General features: G+C 40.0%; 1 protein-coding gene across 1 annotated transcript in view; it reads left to right on the forward strand.

Annotated features, from left to right (window-relative positions):
- Positions 1-17,695, forward strand: part of RCAN2 (regulator of calcineurin 2) — a 306,251-nt gene that overhangs the window by 109,958 nt on the left and 178,598 nt on the right. The gene's annotated exons all lie outside the window — the stretch shown is intronic.

Consider the following 17,695-nt stretch of genomic DNA (forward strand, 5'->3'; position numbering starts at 1 on the left):
ATTTATTCATTCATTCATTCATTCATTCATTCATTCATTCCTCTCACAAGTTTCCCTCAATATTGTATGGTGAATGGCTGTGTAATAGAACTGGCCTGGAGGTGCCATGAGTTGGGATGGCTACAGCCTAATACAGAGTCATAGGTATAGACAGCAGACCTGTGCTTATACTTCTCAGGTGTTCCATGATAGGTATTAAATGATGTGACTTACAGTCTTATGTAATTTAGGACAAGGAGTAGAACAAGTAGCTATAGTTTATTGGTGGGGAATTCTCCTGCCTTTCTCCACCCCTCTTCTTATTCTACCCTGTTGATGCATATGTCTGATTGGTAAATTGGGGAAGAAAATTGGGCATGCCTAGCTTAGCTTATCATTTTTTTCTTCCTCTTGGGATTGAGACTGCCTGCAGAAATCAGGAATTTTCTTCTGCCCTCTGTGTTGTAAGTCTTACCTGGACAAACTCATTGCAGAAAGCTTTCCTCGGCCCAGTTTTGCCTGTGAAGGATGAGTAAGTCCATTCAGCCACTTTGGGCTCTCACACTAAGCTAGTCACCATGATTAATAAGAGCATATTTTGACCTCCATCTTTACTTGCTTATTTTGTTTCCAAAATTGTTTAGAACCAAGGCTATTTTGTAGATACCCAACAGAGTTGATTCTCATTATAAATAGGGAATTGTCAGAAATTACCACCTAGGGTGAAAATACTGTAAGAGTCATGCTTCACTAATTAAAACAGTAGAACCAGTCCCAACATGCACATTTTCCTTCCCATCATTAGTTAAAATTAATTCTTAGCCATTTGGGTCATAGATACTTCAAGAGACCGATGAAAGCTATGGCTCTTTACCCTAGAAAAATGCATATACTCACATTTTTTTTTTTAGTACAGTTTTAGAGTATACATGCCTCTCCCCTCATCTTGGTTCTCTAGTGCTACTATAACAGACATACAAGTGGATAGCTTTAAAGAAATAGGAATTTATTGTTTACAGTTTAAGATGCTACAAGTCTGAATTCAGAGTGCTGGCTCTTGGGGCTGGGTGAAGGCCCCTTGACCTTGGGCATCAGCTCTCCCTCTAATTTCAGGCCCACTGGAGCTGTAGGCATCTCCTAACCCACGCAGCTTCTGTCTGCTGAGGCTGACAAAGCCAACGTTGGCAAGTACAGTGGCACAATCCCTAGATTGGTAGGCAACATGGCAGGCCACTGGTTCAAGCCCAGGAAAATCCCTAGATCAGCTAGCTACTGGTTCAAGTCCAGGAATTAGAGATGAAGACTCAGCCAAATGCAGGATCCAGGTGTGCCAAAAAGCTAGAGATCTTTCCCAGATCTTCTCTATAAATACTGGATACAGGCCATACCCCAAATACAACTGATTAACTGCAGATTCCACAATGGAGGTGATGACAATCTCATCAAGGGAAATAACCACATCCAGCTGCCAAGCCAGTTAAAACCATGGCCCAGTCAAGTTGACACACAACCTTAACTACCACACCCCCTAAAAAATGCTACCCATGTAACCCTTATAGATGCCTGTATATAAGTTTAACTCTGAATTAAATCTTCAGAAGATAATGCACTGAACAGTGAATATAAATTGAAGAAGAAAGAAGCCTGAAAAGGACAGGAGTGTGATACTGAAGGTCACTCTGGTGGTGCCCCGGGGAAGCACATTCAGTGAGGAGAATGAACTTACGTAGGAACTGGGTACAGGCTGAATTCTAGGATAGTACAAATATAAAAGTTTAGGGCATTTATCAGTCAACATTCCAGCAAGAAATAGAATCACTCTGAAGGTTTAAACAAACTTTAATAAGCAGACTTTAATAAAGCAACCACCTCCTGAAATGTAGGCAATTTGAGGCAACACACCAGAGTGCTGAAGCACACAGAGACTAGCGACACTGTGAACGTGTTTCTACCTTTAGAACTGAGTGAGCAAGGAGAAGAAACAGTTACTAGGCAATGGTGGTCGAATGGCAGAATTCTCACCTTCCATGTGGGAGAACTGGGTTCAATTCCTGGCCAATACACTTCGTGTACAGCCACCATTTTTCTATCAGTGGAGGCTTGTGTGTTGCTAATTCACGGAACAGGTTTCAGCAAAGCTTCCATACTAAGACTGGGAAGCAAGGACTGGCAGTCTACTTCTGAAAATCAGCCACTGAAAACCCTTTGGATCACAGTGGTAAGTGATATAGTACCAGGTATCATTTTGTTTTATTGTATCTGAGATCTCCATGAGTTGAGGACCATCTGGACAGCAGCAGCTAATAAGGACAACAGCAGAATGTAGTCATATGGGAATGCAAAAATGCCCCCAATTCTTTCTCCTCCTGCCCCCTCATCTACTGCTGGTACTTCCCATTCTATCATCAATGGGAACCCTGAGATAAGGGAGGTGAGGTGACGTATTCCATAGAGTCAGTTTCCTGGGGAAAGAGCAGGGCAGATAATGAATATGGGAAGGAAACAGAGCATAACCCTCACAGAGCATCAGGCAAAACTAAAGAACTGGGTGAGGTTAGGAGTCTGAGCAGAATGGATGGGTACTGAGGAGGCACCGGAAGGGGCTTAGTCTGTGTGGAGAGACTAGAGATGCATGTTGAGGACTTTATTAGTTTCCCAGGGCTCCCCTAACAAAGTGCCACAAACCGTGTGCCTTAAACCAACAGGAATTTATTCTCTCACAGTTCTGGAGACTAGAAGCCTTAAGTTAAGGGTTGGCAGGGTCATGCTTTCTCTGAAGGCTCTAAGGAAGGTTTCTTCCTTGCCTCTTCCTGTCTACTAGTGGTTGCTGAAAATACTTGGCATTCCTTGGCTTGTAGATGCATCACTCCAAACTCTGCTCCATGGTCACATGGCATTCTCTCTGTGTGTGCCTGCATCTAAAATTCCCTCTTCTTACAAAAACACTAGTCACTGATTTGGGGCCACCCTCATTTTATGACCTCATCTTAACTTGATTGCATCTGCAAAAACCCTTTTTCTAAATAAGGTCATGTTCATGAATATCAGGGATCAGGACTTCAACATAACTTTTTGGAGGACATGACAAGGGCCAAGTCCAGAGGAAAGTAATCTGAATGTGTGGAAGCAAAGCTCCAAGAGTGTAGGGAGTTCATAATGGAACTCACCAGGTAACAGAGGATTTAGGGGACAATAGCCTCATTTCCTAAACAACCAGGTAGGAAATCACAGCCCATTGCCATTGCTTCATAGCTATTAACATGAGGCCTGAGATAACCTGCTCCTGTTGCAGTTTCAGTGGTCTTCCTTGGGTGGGACAGGCAGAGGTAAAGCAGTGTTCTCTGGGCCCTCCCAATTGCTTGCCTTCAGGCTGTGGGAACACCCTGCCCTTCTAAGAGTACCAAGCGTTGCATGTTTTTGAGGGCTTGCAAAGATGGCAGACTGGTAGAAGAAAGGATGATTAGAAACATGATTAGCTGCTAATTATGCTTTAGGAAACAAAAGGTTCTAGCTTTGTTTTCTAGTTTTAATTTGCACAGCATGAGTGATTTTAAACTATTTCCATCTAAAGCCTAGGTTTCATTTCATCAACTTATTTTTATCACTTCTCTGATTCACTGCTACCCTTAGAACCATTTCTTCTCTAAGCCTTAAATAAATATGTGGAATTGCAGTTGCTATCCTGCAGTTGCAAAAGGAGCATATGTTTAATGCTGGAAGTTGTGTTATTTTGTAAGATATCTGAGCAGAGTTATAGTATGGGGTTTGAAAGCACGTGATCCAGAGTTGAGTTGCTTGGACAGATGATACTCTAAAGATTGTGCAGTGGAACAGTTAAGCACATGGAGCATAAATTCCTTCTGGATTCAGATCCCAGCTTTGCAACTTATTTTGTGATCTTGGGCAAGTTACTTAGTTCCTTGTGCCTTAGTTTCCTCATCTGCTACATAAGGATGATGATGATAATACCACTTCACAGAGCTGTTTTGAGTATTGAATGAGTATATGAATGTCAGGTACTTAGAATAGGTCCTGGTACATGATTAAGTGTTATACAAACATTGTATGTGTGTTTGCTGTTGCTGTTATTCTTCCATAATGGTTGTGTGACCTTATAAAATTTTTTAATCTCTACTCTTTGGGTAAAGATTATTTATAAACAGCATAAAAGTACCTACCTACCTTATATATTGTGAAAATAAATGAGATAGTACTTAGAAGTGGTCAGAACAGTACTTGGCACTTATATAAACTATTATTATTGTCAAATTTAGAAAGTAAAACAATAGGCACTTTGCTGAGAAGAATGTATGCGTAAGAAATATAGTATAGGAAGCACAGGCCTGCACTCTACAGTGTACACGCCAAATCTGACCTACTCCCTCCTTCTGTGCATAAAGTTTTACTGGGACACAGCCATGCCAATATGTTTACATATTGTCTATGACTGCTTTTACCCTGTAATGGCAAAGTTGAGTAGTTGCAACAGAAATTCTATGCACCTCAAATCTTAAAGTGGTTACTCTCTGGCCCTTTGCAAAAAAAAAAGTTTGCTGACCCTTACTTTCAATTGAATGGTAGTCCTGGTGGCACAACAGTTAAGCACTCAGCTGCTAACTGTAAGGTTGACAGTTCTAATATACCTAATGGCTCCACAAGAGAAAAGAGCTGGCGATCTGCTCCCGTAAATGAAGATGTGCAGGCCAGGAAACCCTATGGGGCTGTTCTACTCTGCCTCATGGGGTCATTATGATTCAGAATCAACTCAACAGTAACAACACAACCACCCTAGACTGAAACAGAAAGAGTTCCTAAATGACAGAGCTGGATATCATAAGCAATTTAGAGAAGAGAGTAAAGTGTGTTGCAGTCAGTTGAATTTAAAGAGGGATTTAGGGGAATGCAAGCCAAAATAATTTGCTTTTAATTATTATTTGCCTAATACATGCATTTTAAAATGCTAGAATTAATTGCCATCTATGTAAAAATATGGAAATTAAATATAGTATAGACAGAAAAGTAGAAAAGAAAAAACATGTCAGCATAATACAGTTTTTTATGATTTTATCATTTGAGATTATATGTATTTCAAGAGTAAGAAAAATTAAATCAGCAGAAAAAAAATTACCATATTTAGCTTAAAGATGTGTGTAAATTAGATCACCTGTTACAGTTGATGAGCTTCAGCAGTGTGAAAAGAAGAACACAAGATGACTCTCCAACTTGACTGAAATAATGGGTCAGCATAATTAAATGATCAAACTTGATCTTGAACTGACATTTCAAATTCATCTTACCCAGCCAAGCCTTTGAAGTTCCACAGTGGCATAATTTTAATACTGGGGCTTTCAAGAGCTTTCTAAGTAGGCCAACATCTCATGTAATCTTCAGACTGTCACTGGTAATGTCAGATAGTTGTCGGTAAGAACAGGTGTTCTTTTGAACCTTCTTCTTTAAAAAAAAAAAAAAAACCCAAAAAACAATAATTCTACCTGGTGGTGTGATTTGACAAACCTACAATTATCAATGGCTTGAGAAGAAAACAACCAGATAAAATGTACTTCTGATAGTATATTCAGCCAATACTTTTCCATTTCATCACCACACTTCTTAAGCTATAGCAATAACAATTTACAAGTTCAGATGGTGGCTTTTCTCCAACCCTGGCCACTGTCCCCACCCTTGTGTTATAAACAGAACTCACCTGGAATATTCCATTTAAATGTGTATGTAATTCTATAACGGTTGGGCCATCAGCCAGTGCACATATGACAAGATAGTGAATAATAAAAGACAGCAGGAGAAACCTTTGTCAGAGATGGGGGCAGGAATTGCTTAGGAATGTGGGACTTAGTGTTCTTTGGGATTTTTGCCTGAAGGGACCTGACAAAAGCAGCTGCACCTCAGGGTACCAGGAAGATGTCTGAATCATCTGTTATTGTTTTGTGGTTTTGTATTGATTCCAACTCATAGCAACCCCATGTGACAGAGTAGAACTGCCTCAAAGGGTTTTCTAGGTTGCAGTCTTTACAGAAACAGATGGCCAGGTCTTTCTCCCATGAAGCCACTAGGTGGGTTCCAACAGCCAACCTTTGGCTTAACCAGTGCACCACCAAGGCTCCATCTGGATCATTTAGCCAGCTCGAGTTTTAAGATTTTTTTTTTTTTTTTTTTGCCTGTAGCACCATTTAGAAAGGTCTTGACTTTAAAGTCTGTTGTTGTTACTGTTGGTTGACTTTGAGTCAATTTTGACTCATGGTGACGTCATGTGACAGAGTATAACTCATTGCAGTTGAGTCGCATCTGACTCATAGCGACCCCTCTTTGGGTTTTTGAGGCAGTATCACTACAGAAGTAGATTGCCCAACCTTCCTTCTGAGGAGCGGCTGGTGGGTTTGAACTGTCAGCTTTCTGGTTAGCAGTCAAATGCCTTAGGTACTACATCCAAGCTCCTGTGACAGAGTATAACTAGTGCCAAAGGGACTTGACTGCTAACCAGAAGGCTGGCAGTTCAGACCCACCAGCCACTCCTCAGAAGGAAGGTTGGGCAATCTACTTTCATAGTGATATCACCTCGGAAGACCAAGGAGGGGTCGCTATGAGTCCGGGCCGACTTGACGGCACCTAACAACAACAACAACATTTCCTAAGCTGTAAACTTTGTGTGGAATCAGATCGTCAAGTCTTCTCCCATGGAGCCACAGGAGGAGTTCAAACTGCCAACATTTTGGTTAGCAGCTGAGTGTTTAACCATCATACCACCACGACTTCTCAAAGTTTAGAGGATGTAAATGTGGAATTCATTTTGAGCTGAGAATGAAATGAGATGGGAGTAGGAAAGGAAACTGGTTTCGTGGGAGGCAGCTAGAGGCATGAGTTAAGCTGGACCCATACTGAATGGCCTCTGGGTGACTGCTTTGGCAGTAGAGGATAGCAGTTATAATCCCAGGCTCTAAAATTAAGTGACTCAGGTGCAGATCCTGGTTCTGTCACTTTTGAGCTCCAATATAACCTTGAACAAGTTACTTCAAACTCCCTGCACCTCTTTTTCTCATCTGTAAAATGGGGATAATAATAATATTTATGTAAGAGGGTTGTTTTAGAAGTTAAATAAAATACTGCAAGCATAATGCCACACACACAGAAAGTCACCAACAAACTTAGCTATTATTATCTGAAATGTAGTTATATTTAGCCTGTACTCTAACACCCCTTAAAATAAAATAAGCTAGTTATAAGTTCACGGAACAACTAAATGAGATATATCTGATGATTCACAATTAAGGAAGGGAAATGAATAATGAAAAATCAAGTGAAGCTTAAAGTAGAGAATATAAGCCTACAAAAGGAGACCTTAAAATCTTAGATGAGGAAGGAGAGATCATTAGAAGAAAGGGATGCTTTCTCATGGAGAATTGCCTATTTTTTGTCATGGACATTAGAGTAAAAAAAAAGAAATGCTCAAGATTTTATGGAGAGGGGAAAAAACAATTGAAAACCAGGAAATATAAATACAGAATCAGGACATAATAGAATTGCTAGTGTAATGACTACAATTTTGCCAAGTATGTACAGGCTCTGATAAATGACATGATGAGCCTCCTGCCTAGTAAGTTGATGGTTATGGAAGATTGGCATCTATTTGATGATGTATGTAGTTTTTCTTCCCATTGATTAACACTTCTATTTGGTACATACGTTGTTGTTGTTGTTAGATGCTGTCAAGTCGTTTTCGACTCATAGCGACCCCATGCACAGCAGAATGAAACACCACCCAAACTCGCGACAGCTCCATGATCCTTGCTATACTTTAGCCCATTGTCGCAGCCACCGTGTCAATCCATCTCGTTGAAGGTCTTCCCCTCTTTCATCGAGGGGTACATATATGGTTCATTTTACCATGAAGGAGAAATCCAGCAGCTCTACAATTACTAGAAAATCCAGTTGACCCATTCATTTTTCTCTAAAATATATCAGGAGTTGCTTGAATTCACTCTGGAGGCTAGAAGTTGAGCAGGAAAAACAACAAAAACAATGATAATATACTTTTCCCCATTTATGTATAAAGCTTTTAGTCACTTAGGTTCCAGAAAAGGGAGGAGTTATCCCTAATAGATACGTTACCACTACTCTGAGTTCTGAAATCTTGGGTGGTAGAAATGGTTAACTCATTCTGCAGCTAATTGAAAGATTAGAGATTTTAGTCCACCCAAAGGTGTCTCAGAACAAAGAGCTGGTGATCACCTTCTGAAAAATCAGCCTTAAAAACCCCATGGAGCACAGTTCTCCTCTGACATGACCATTGCCATGAGTCTGAATTGACTCAGTAGCGACTGGTTTTAGGCTGGGTCCAGGAAAAATATGACTTCTCAGCCATCGTGCTGTTTGCTGCTAGACCTCAGAATTCTCCACACTGTAGTCCACATGAACCTATCAGAATTTTTTGGAGAAATGAAACTTATTTCCAATTCCAAGACTTAACTAAAGATTTAAGTTCCAAGTCCCTTGTTTATTGATATTTTTCTCTGCCTCAAAGCATAATCTCTGCTGAGCTACCCAACACCATGATGATAGGGCTTGGAAAATTCAGATAAATATACACATATAAGTTTTCATTATCTAATCCACCTAGAGAAAAATGACCATAGGATTAATCATAAATCTCTCTTTAGGTCTTAGTAATACCTCTGGTCTTTCTAATCTCTAACAAAACCTTTAGCCACAAAGACTCTATAATGGCAAACAACCTCCTGGCATCACTTCTGCTAAGAAAATTCAAACTAATACAGTTGTCAACAAATCTGAGTGTCACTTCACCCCAAGAAAAATGGGCACCTAGTTCTTGAATAAAGCATACTATAAAGAAGTGTTTACAAAACTTAAAAATTCTTCATTTTCATTTTGTGTGGTAAAAATTAAGCATACCTATGTTCATCACAGAACAATTCACTATAGCAAAGAGATGGAAACTACCTAAATGCCCATCAATGGATGAGTGGATAACCAAATTATGGTACATTCACACAATGAAATACTATGCTACATTAAAGAACAATGAGGGATACGTGAATCACCTCACAATGTGAAAGAACCTGGAGGACATTATGCTGAGTGAAATAAGTCAATCGCAGAAAGACAAGTACTGTATGAGCCCATTATTGTATAAAGACAAAGAAGGGTTTGCTTGGGAAAGGGAACTCACTTTGTAGGTTACCAGGATGGGGAGGGAAGGAGAGGGATTAATTTCAGGCTAGTTGGAACATGGGTAGGGGAAGGGATATATGGAAGGGATCTGTGACCACCATGATAACATTAAGAAATGAGAGGACACTGAATTGTGCACATAAGAGAAGACAAATGCTAATACAAACCAGTGTTGGTATTAACCAATAACCAATACTGCATTGCCATTAACACCAAACACCAAGCTATAGACAAATACGTATACACCTGAGATGATGAGATGGGGGTCAGTGAACAGAAGTATACTCTAGACCAGGGATAGATTCAGCTGAGGCTAATCTTGCACAGACACCAGTGATACAAAATACCTGCAGTCCTTACAGAAACAATAGAAGACAGACACAGAGTAATCCCTCACAGATAACCAGACACTATGGGAGAGAGATCCAATAGATCTACTGTCTCAGGACCATAGTACTGGGGGACACCAGACTCAATTGGCACAACAAAATACATAAAAGCCTTGTTCCACATCCTACATTGGTGAGTAGCGACTGGGGTCTTAAAAGCTTTCAAGAAGCCATCTAAGATGCAGCTAATGGTCTCCTAGCAAGTGGATGGTAGGGCAAAAAAAAAAAAAAAAAAGGGCATTTGGAAGCAATCAGCCCTAGGACACGATGGCCCTCGAGACCAGAAGAACTAGATGGTGCCCGGCTACCAATGCCAACCACTCAGGAAAGGATCAAATCTGGAGATCCTGGATAGAGTGGAAGGAAAAATGTGGAACAAAATCCAAAACCTCAATAATGATCAGAATTACTGGTCAGATGAAATCTGATGAGCCCCCTCAATACTGTGCCCCTAGATTACATTCGACTTGATGGCAAATAACAACAACAACAACAACAGATTACATTTTGCGCCTGGAATAAAACTCAATCCCAGGGCCTGGCTCTCAGCCCAGTAGTTAACAAGATGTACACACAGACCACTCAACTCAGGGTGACTCACCTACATACTCTATGGTAATACATCCCTTAGAGCATTAGACCACAGGGCACCAGAGGACCAACATTCAAACTGAGGAAATGAAAACAAACAGGAGTGCATACATATAAGGGGCACAGGGGGAGGGTTACAGGATAGGGAGGGAAGGAGACTGGGTTAGTGTTGGACATGGCAAATGGGGAGTGAGACTAAATGTACACGTAATGTTGAATGGAAAACAAGCTCTTAAAAAGTAAATAAATAAAATTGGCTAGAAAAAAATAATAAAAATAAATTAAGCATGCATATATATATATATATATATATATGTATATTCCTTTTGTCTAATTATTATTTAGACTTATTTTAAAGACCTCTTTATAGTGTTAAAAAGCAAAGATGTTACTTTGAGAACTAAGGTGCACCTGACCTAAGACGTAGTATTTTCGGTCACCTTACATGCATGCAAAAGCTGGACAATGAATAAGGAAGACAGAAGAAGAATTGATGCCTTTGAATTAATGGTGTTGGCAAAGAATATTAAATATACCATGAACTATCAGGAGAGTGAACAAATCTATGTTGGAAGAAGTACAGCCAGCATGCTCTTTAGAAGGGAGAATGGCAAGATTCATCTCATATTCTTTGGCATGTGATCAGGAGAGAGACCAGTCTCTGGAGACATACATTATACTTAAGGGTCAGTGAAAAAGAGGAAGACCATTAATGGGATGGATTGCCACAGTGGCTGTATGCAACCCTGGGCTTAAATATAGCAACAATTATGACGATGTGAAACCAGGCAGTGTTTCATTCTGTTGTGTGTAGGGTTGTTAGGAGTCGGAACTCAATAGACTTATTTCCAGATTCCCTTGGTAAAGTCAAGAGCCCAAGGCAGCAATCAATATAGCTTCCAAATAACTTTTCCAATCCTTTATTTCAGAGAATAATAATAGTCAAACTTGTTTTTACAAAATAAAGAACCAGTAAGTTGACTGGATTTTTTTACCTTTCACCTGAAGAATTTGTGGTATCATGGAAACCTAGTGTGAACTGAAAGTCAAGGTAGCCAAGTTGAAGCCTGTATAGCTGTTTCCTAATTAAAAATCAAGCTCTTGTCAAATTGCTTCCTAGTCCTTTATATACCTACAGACTGTCCATCTCTAGGTACTTCCTTTTCCTTTTGGCCCACAAAGATTTCAATGTATTCCACTTTGATTTAAAATCTCCTGATATGTACCTCTACTTTCTCTTACCCTTCTCCAGCATAGAGTTCTTTATGTTACTTGTTATACCCTGGACCTGCTGTGCAGCCAGATGATTTCCACTCAGTCCTTACTTTGGAGACATCATCAGCAAAGATCAGTCACTAGAAAAAGATAACATCTTTGGTAAAATAGAGATCCAGTAGAAAACAAGGGAAATCTTCAGTGAGATCGATTAACACAACAGCCACAACAATGGGCTCAAATGTATCAAAGATCATGGAGATGGCATAGGAGGATCAGATCAGGCATCATATTATTCTGTTATACATAATGTCATCATGAGTCAGAGCCAACTGGATGGCAACTAACAACAGTGTCAGAGCTATGATTCATATGGAAATTCTGGAAGCACAGAGATGTTTGAAAAGTACTGGCATTAATTTGGGGCAAGATCTAGCCTAAAACCACTGAGATTTAAGGAGCATCCAGTGTTTTGACTTAAAATTCTATTGTTGTTGTTGTTGTTATGTGCAATCGAGGCTAGACTCATAGCGACCCCTCCTTGGGTGTCTGAGGCAGTATCCTGAGGCAGGAAGTAGATTGCCCAACCTTCCTTCCGAGGAGTGGCTGGTAGGTTTGAACTGCCAGCCTTCTGGTTAGCAGTCAAGTGCCTTAGCCACTATGCTACCAGAGCTCCCCAAAATTCTATTAGCATGAGTAAATGTATTATTTTTCTGAAAATATAAATTAAGTTTTCTACATATATATATATAAATATAGGAAAAAGACCTGCTACGGTATCAATACTCCAGTTGCCATTGTACAGAAGTAATGCCATTTAAAACTATACATAAGAACAATATATAAGATTGCACTTCTTCCTCTATTATCAAAGCCACTTTGCCTGATTCTTCCCCAATATAGCAAATCAAAAGTTCATTAGGTTGAACTAATACAGATTTTGGTTAATTTGTTATTTGTTACCAAACAGATGGTTGATTGACCATTTACAAAGAAAATGTTACCCATTATTTTTCATCTTGTAAGGCCAGCTTCTGCTCCCTTTCATCCTCAGTTTCTTAAGATGAATGAAGTCTTCTTTAGAGTAATTCCTTAGAAAGTTTTTTACATCCCCCTCTCTCTTTCACATGAAACCCAAAACTGAAACCCACTGCCGTAGAGTCGATTCTGACACATAGTGACCCTATAGGAGAGAGTAAACTGCCCATAGGTTTTCCAAGGCATAAATCTTTATGGAAATAGACTCATCTTTCTCCTGCAGAGCAGCTAGTGGGTTCAAACCACTGACCATTTGGTTAGCAATCAAATGCTTTAACCACTATACCATCAGATCTTTATTCATATAAAGCCACTTTAAGTTCACATTTCCTAATATCATGGTAAGTGTGGTTCATGGACCAACAACATCAGCATCTCATGGGAATTGGTTTAAAATGCAAAATCACAAGTCTTACCCCAGAATCTGCATTTTTAACAAGATCCCTAGAGAATTCTTTTCACATTAAAATTTGAGAAACACTGGATTAGGAAGGCCAATGATTTTCCAGTTCCTGTTGGGTGACATAAATGGTCTTCTCTGCTACTAATGGAAAGGTTAGTCATCTGAATCCACCCAGAAGCATATTGGAAGAAAGTCCTGGCACTCTATTTCCATGAAAACCATATGGAGCCCTCTTCTACTCAGCAACACGTGGGGTAGCCATGAGTTGGATTTGACTGGACTGCAACTGGTTTGTTTTTTAAGTAGTGTATGAAACAGAGGGATAGGATATGTGTGGTGTGAGAGACTAGATATATTGGAAAGCACCTGGGCTTTGGAGTCAGACACATCTATGTTCAAACCTTGAGTCTTGTTCTTACCAGCTCTGAATCCTTAGACAAATGATTTGTGAACTTTGGCTCTGGCATCTATACATTGTAATTTATGCTAGCAAACTGTTTCTTGGGGAGGATTAAATATAACCAAGATATACTTGTCCACAGTTGATGCGCCATCTCCCCATCTATCCCCTATCATATGCCTCTAACCCATTCTTGACTTCTCTCTCTTTTGAGCATCTCCAATCACTCAGTACAATGATTATGAACTTTTTATATATTCAGACAGTTTGCAAGCATCTAAATATATACTTGCAGAAAAATAATTTCATAAATAACCCAATTCAGAAAATAAAAATAGTTGAAAGATTTTGATCAAATATACTGGAGTTCTGATAGAATTAGTAAGAAATTATTGATTAAGTCAGCACATACCCCAACACTCCCCCTTCCTCTTATTTGACTGACAAATAGTTCTAGGATCTAGGCCAAATGTTGAAGTAGAGGAAGTATATCTTTAACATCTTCTCACTTCCCAGACCACCATCTTCTTTGCATATTTAGTGCCATTCAGTATCCCCATGTCATGTCTTGATTGTCCAAAAGCTCTCTGTGGTGCTGGTCCTGAAAGCCTTGTGTTCTGCAGTGATTATTTTTCTATGTCAAAAATTGTATGTTCTGGATTCTATACTCACTAAGGTGGAAATCAGGTGCCCATAATGCTTTAGAACAATGGTTTCAAAATGTGGTCTCTGGACCAGCAGCATCACCCAGGAGCTGGGGAGAAATGCAGATTTCTGGGTGATGCAGATGGTTTGTACTGTACCGCTAATCTAAAGTTGACAGTTGGTTCAAACCCGTTCAATGACAGAGAAAAAGAAAGGCCAGCGGATCTGTTTCCATGAAGATTAGAACCAGGAGAACCCTGTGGTTTTCTGCATTTTAGCAAGATCCCCGGGTGATTCTTATGCATACATAAGATCCTCACCTGGGGATCTATAAGATTCACCTGGGGATCTTGTTAAACTGTAGTTTCTGATTCAGTATATCGAGGGTAGAAATGCAAGTTCTTAGCAGGGGGGTTGAACCAGAACAAACTGGTTAGAAGCCCCAGTTTTTCTTTACCGTGACTGCATTTTGTAATCACCTGATAGATTTTAAAAACTACTGATGCTTGTGCCTCACCCCTAGAGAATCAGTTTTAATTGGCTGGCATGTAACTTGGGCTTTGGGACTTTTCTAATCTCATAAACGATTCTCATGTACATCCTCAGGGTTGAGAACCATTGATCAAGACTCTCCCTGGCAGCATATTTGAATCACCTGGGAGCCCTAATAATACCTATAACTGGGTCCCACTCCAAAAACTAAAACCAAACCCATGGCCATCAAGCTGATTCTGACTCATAGCAACCCCCATTGGGCTTGCAAGGCTGTAAATCTTTACAGAAGTAGATTGCCTCATTTTTCTCTCACGAATGTCTGGTGGGTTTGAACCACTGACCTTCTGGTTATCAGCCAAATGTCTTACCCACTATACCACCAGACCAACTGAAAATGAATCTTGTCAGGTCTGGGAATCTGAATGTTTTAAAAGGTCTTTTTACATTGATGAAAGGAGCTCTGGTGGTACAATGGTTAAGGCATTTGGCTGTTAACCAAACAGTGGGAGATTCAAACACACCAGTCACTCCACAGGAGAAAGATGAGGCAATCTGCTTATACAGCACAGAGTTTCTGTTTGGGGTGTTGGAAAAGTTTTAGGTTAAATAGTGATGATGATGGCACAACATTGCGAGTGTGATTAATGCCACTCAATTGTACACTTGAACATGGTTAAAATGCCAAATTTTATGTTATCTTTATTTTACCACAATTTTTTTAAAGTCCCTTTTCCCTGTTTCACAAGAAGTTTGAGAAGTACTCATCAAGTTTAATCCCCTCATTTTGCATATATTATTGTTGTTAACTGCTATCAAGTCATCCCTGTACAACAGGATGAAATGCTCCAGACCACTGTGATCCATAGGCTGGTTTTTGGAAGTAGAGCCTCAGGCCTTTCTTTCTAGTCTGTTGGTCTGGAAGCTCTGCTGAACTGTTCAGCATCCTAGCATCACACAAGACTCCACTGGCAGATGGGTGGTGATTGCTCGTGAGGAACATTGGCTGGGAATGGAACCTGGGTCTTCTGCATGGAAGGGAAGAATTTTACCACTGAACTACCAATACTCACATGCTTTACAGATGAGAAAACATGAAAAAACTCTTTGCCAAAGGTCTGTACTCATGTGCTAGTGTCTGCTTATGTTTCTATACTTCTAGCCATTTACACTTTAGCTGAGGACATTGCAGATAATGGATGCTAGAGAAGAAGGTTGAAGGAGGGAGAATCCCAGACCTTTGATCAGCCCTTGGAGATACAGGATTTTTTTTTTTTTTGGGAGGGGGGAAGCAGTGTGCTGGGATGTTCCCCTATCTAAGGGTTATGTTTTCTCCATGCCATCATCCCTGCCCTTAAAAAGCTGCCAGTGAGTGGGGTAAGCCCTCCTAAAACGTATTTATGATAGAGTCGATTCTGACTCACAGTACCCCCATTGGGTTTCTGAGGTGGTAAATCTTTAAGGAAGTAGATTGTCTGCCTTCCACAGAGTGGCTGGTGGGCTTGAACCACCAACCTTCTGGTTAGCAGTCAAATGCCTTAGGCACTGAGCCACCAGAGCACCTTAGTTAGTAGGCAGGAAGCCCCAAACACACAGTATGATCCTTGTTGAAGGGTATTTTTCATTGACTTGATAAATTCTCTTTTACCCCATAGGATTTGCAAAAGCAGAAGGAAGGATTTTTGCAGCAGAGTCTCGGGCCTCTTTAAAATGTCACAATCATCGTTCTTAGGACTGTAAAAGTGCTTTTGCCTAGATAAATGTCATCCTAGACCTAGGGCATCACCGGGATTATAACGTTATTGAATTTTCCATCTGTACCTCTGATTTGCATGTTGTAAAAATAAACTAAAGATTTTATACAAAAATTAGTTCTGAGGTGACCGGATAGATTTTTCCAGTTTGCAGTAAGCTCATGTGTCCTCTGATGAGGGAAAGATAATATCCTGGCTAGAAGAGACTCCATGACATCACCTGAGTCTCCTCCTGGACAAAGTGTAAACTGAGCTACTTTAAAGAAATGCTTCCTTCTTCTAGCATTTTCTTTACGTTGTCTTCATAAGCAATGCACAATTCCCATTGCTAACTCCTGATAGAGTCTTAGTATTCTAATTAAGAAGTTCTTATGAACAGTTCAAACCATCCCATCTTTAACAAATGTCTACTAGCTGTGTGATCTTTGCCATCAATCTCTGGACTTCTCTGTCCATATCTATAAAACACGGAGAACACTGCTGCTGCCATCATAGTGTTATTGAGAGGATTCAATGAGTTAGTACATTTTTTAACCTACTCAATGCCTGCCATGCATTAAACACATTTTTTCTTGCTATCCTCTCCAAACATGGAAACTACTGAACAGCAACCTTGTTGTGAAAAATAAAACACACAGCACTGTAGAACTTTAAAATCAGTAACTTAAATCATCCTTAGCTGTCTAAAGTCTGGTTTCTATCTTATCAGTTACCTTAGTGACTATTTTTTCAATCATCTCCAAATTCATTTCTATATGAATTTCAATGGCATAACCAAAGTGGATGCTTATTTTGGGTCTGGTTAATGTTTATTCTGGTGGGAAGCCCCAGTTAACTTGATTCTGACTCCATTGCAACCCCTTGTGTGTCGGAGTAAATTAAGCTCTGTAAGGTTTTCAGTGGCTGTTTTTTTGGAAGTAGATTGTCAGATCTTTCTTCTGAGGAGCCTCTGAATAGACTCTATCCCCCAACCTTTCACTTAGCAGCCAAGCATGTTTAACTTTTTCACCACCCAGGGACTCCAAAACTGAGGTAATCCTGAGCATGAGTTTTTCAGCTGATGATCGGCCTGTGGCCAACTGGCCCTTTATATCTTGATAGAGGCACTTGGATGCGCCACTGAAAATCTGTAGTACTGGCATATGTACATGACCTAGCAAAGACCAGTCTGCATAGCAGAAGGTCAAATCTATTATAACTGAAATAAAAGAACTGAATTGTTAAAGACAGAGCTCAGAAAGTAGATACTGGTGAAGATTGGAAGGTTTCCTTTAATCATCTAGCTGTGTGAACTTGATCCAAGGGGGCATTTAACCCCTCTGAGTTTGAGTTTTCTTATTTGATAGAATGAAGATAATGTAATGTTCATCTCACAGAGTGTTTGATAAGACTGGTCTGGATATTTGCGGTGTAGTAAATTACTTAGTGTGGCTTTTCTACCCATAAGTCTTTGTAAACTCCAAGGTGGGATTTTCTATGAGCAACTGAGGAGCTCCTGATTGCTGAAGTTGTCCACCTGGAGTATTTCTGTTGGGAGTGGCACAAAACAATGTTCTGGGAGGTGCCCACTCTCTCTCAGGTGCTT

Source organism: Orycteropus afer, unplaced genomic scaffold (assembly GCF_000298275.1).
Source record: "Orycteropus afer afer isolate SDZICR_OR568_19922 unplaced genomic scaffold, OryAfe1.0 scaffold00034, whole genome shotgun sequence".
NCBI lineage: Eukaryota > Metazoa > Chordata > Mammalia > Tubulidentata > Orycteropodidae > Orycteropus > Orycteropus afer.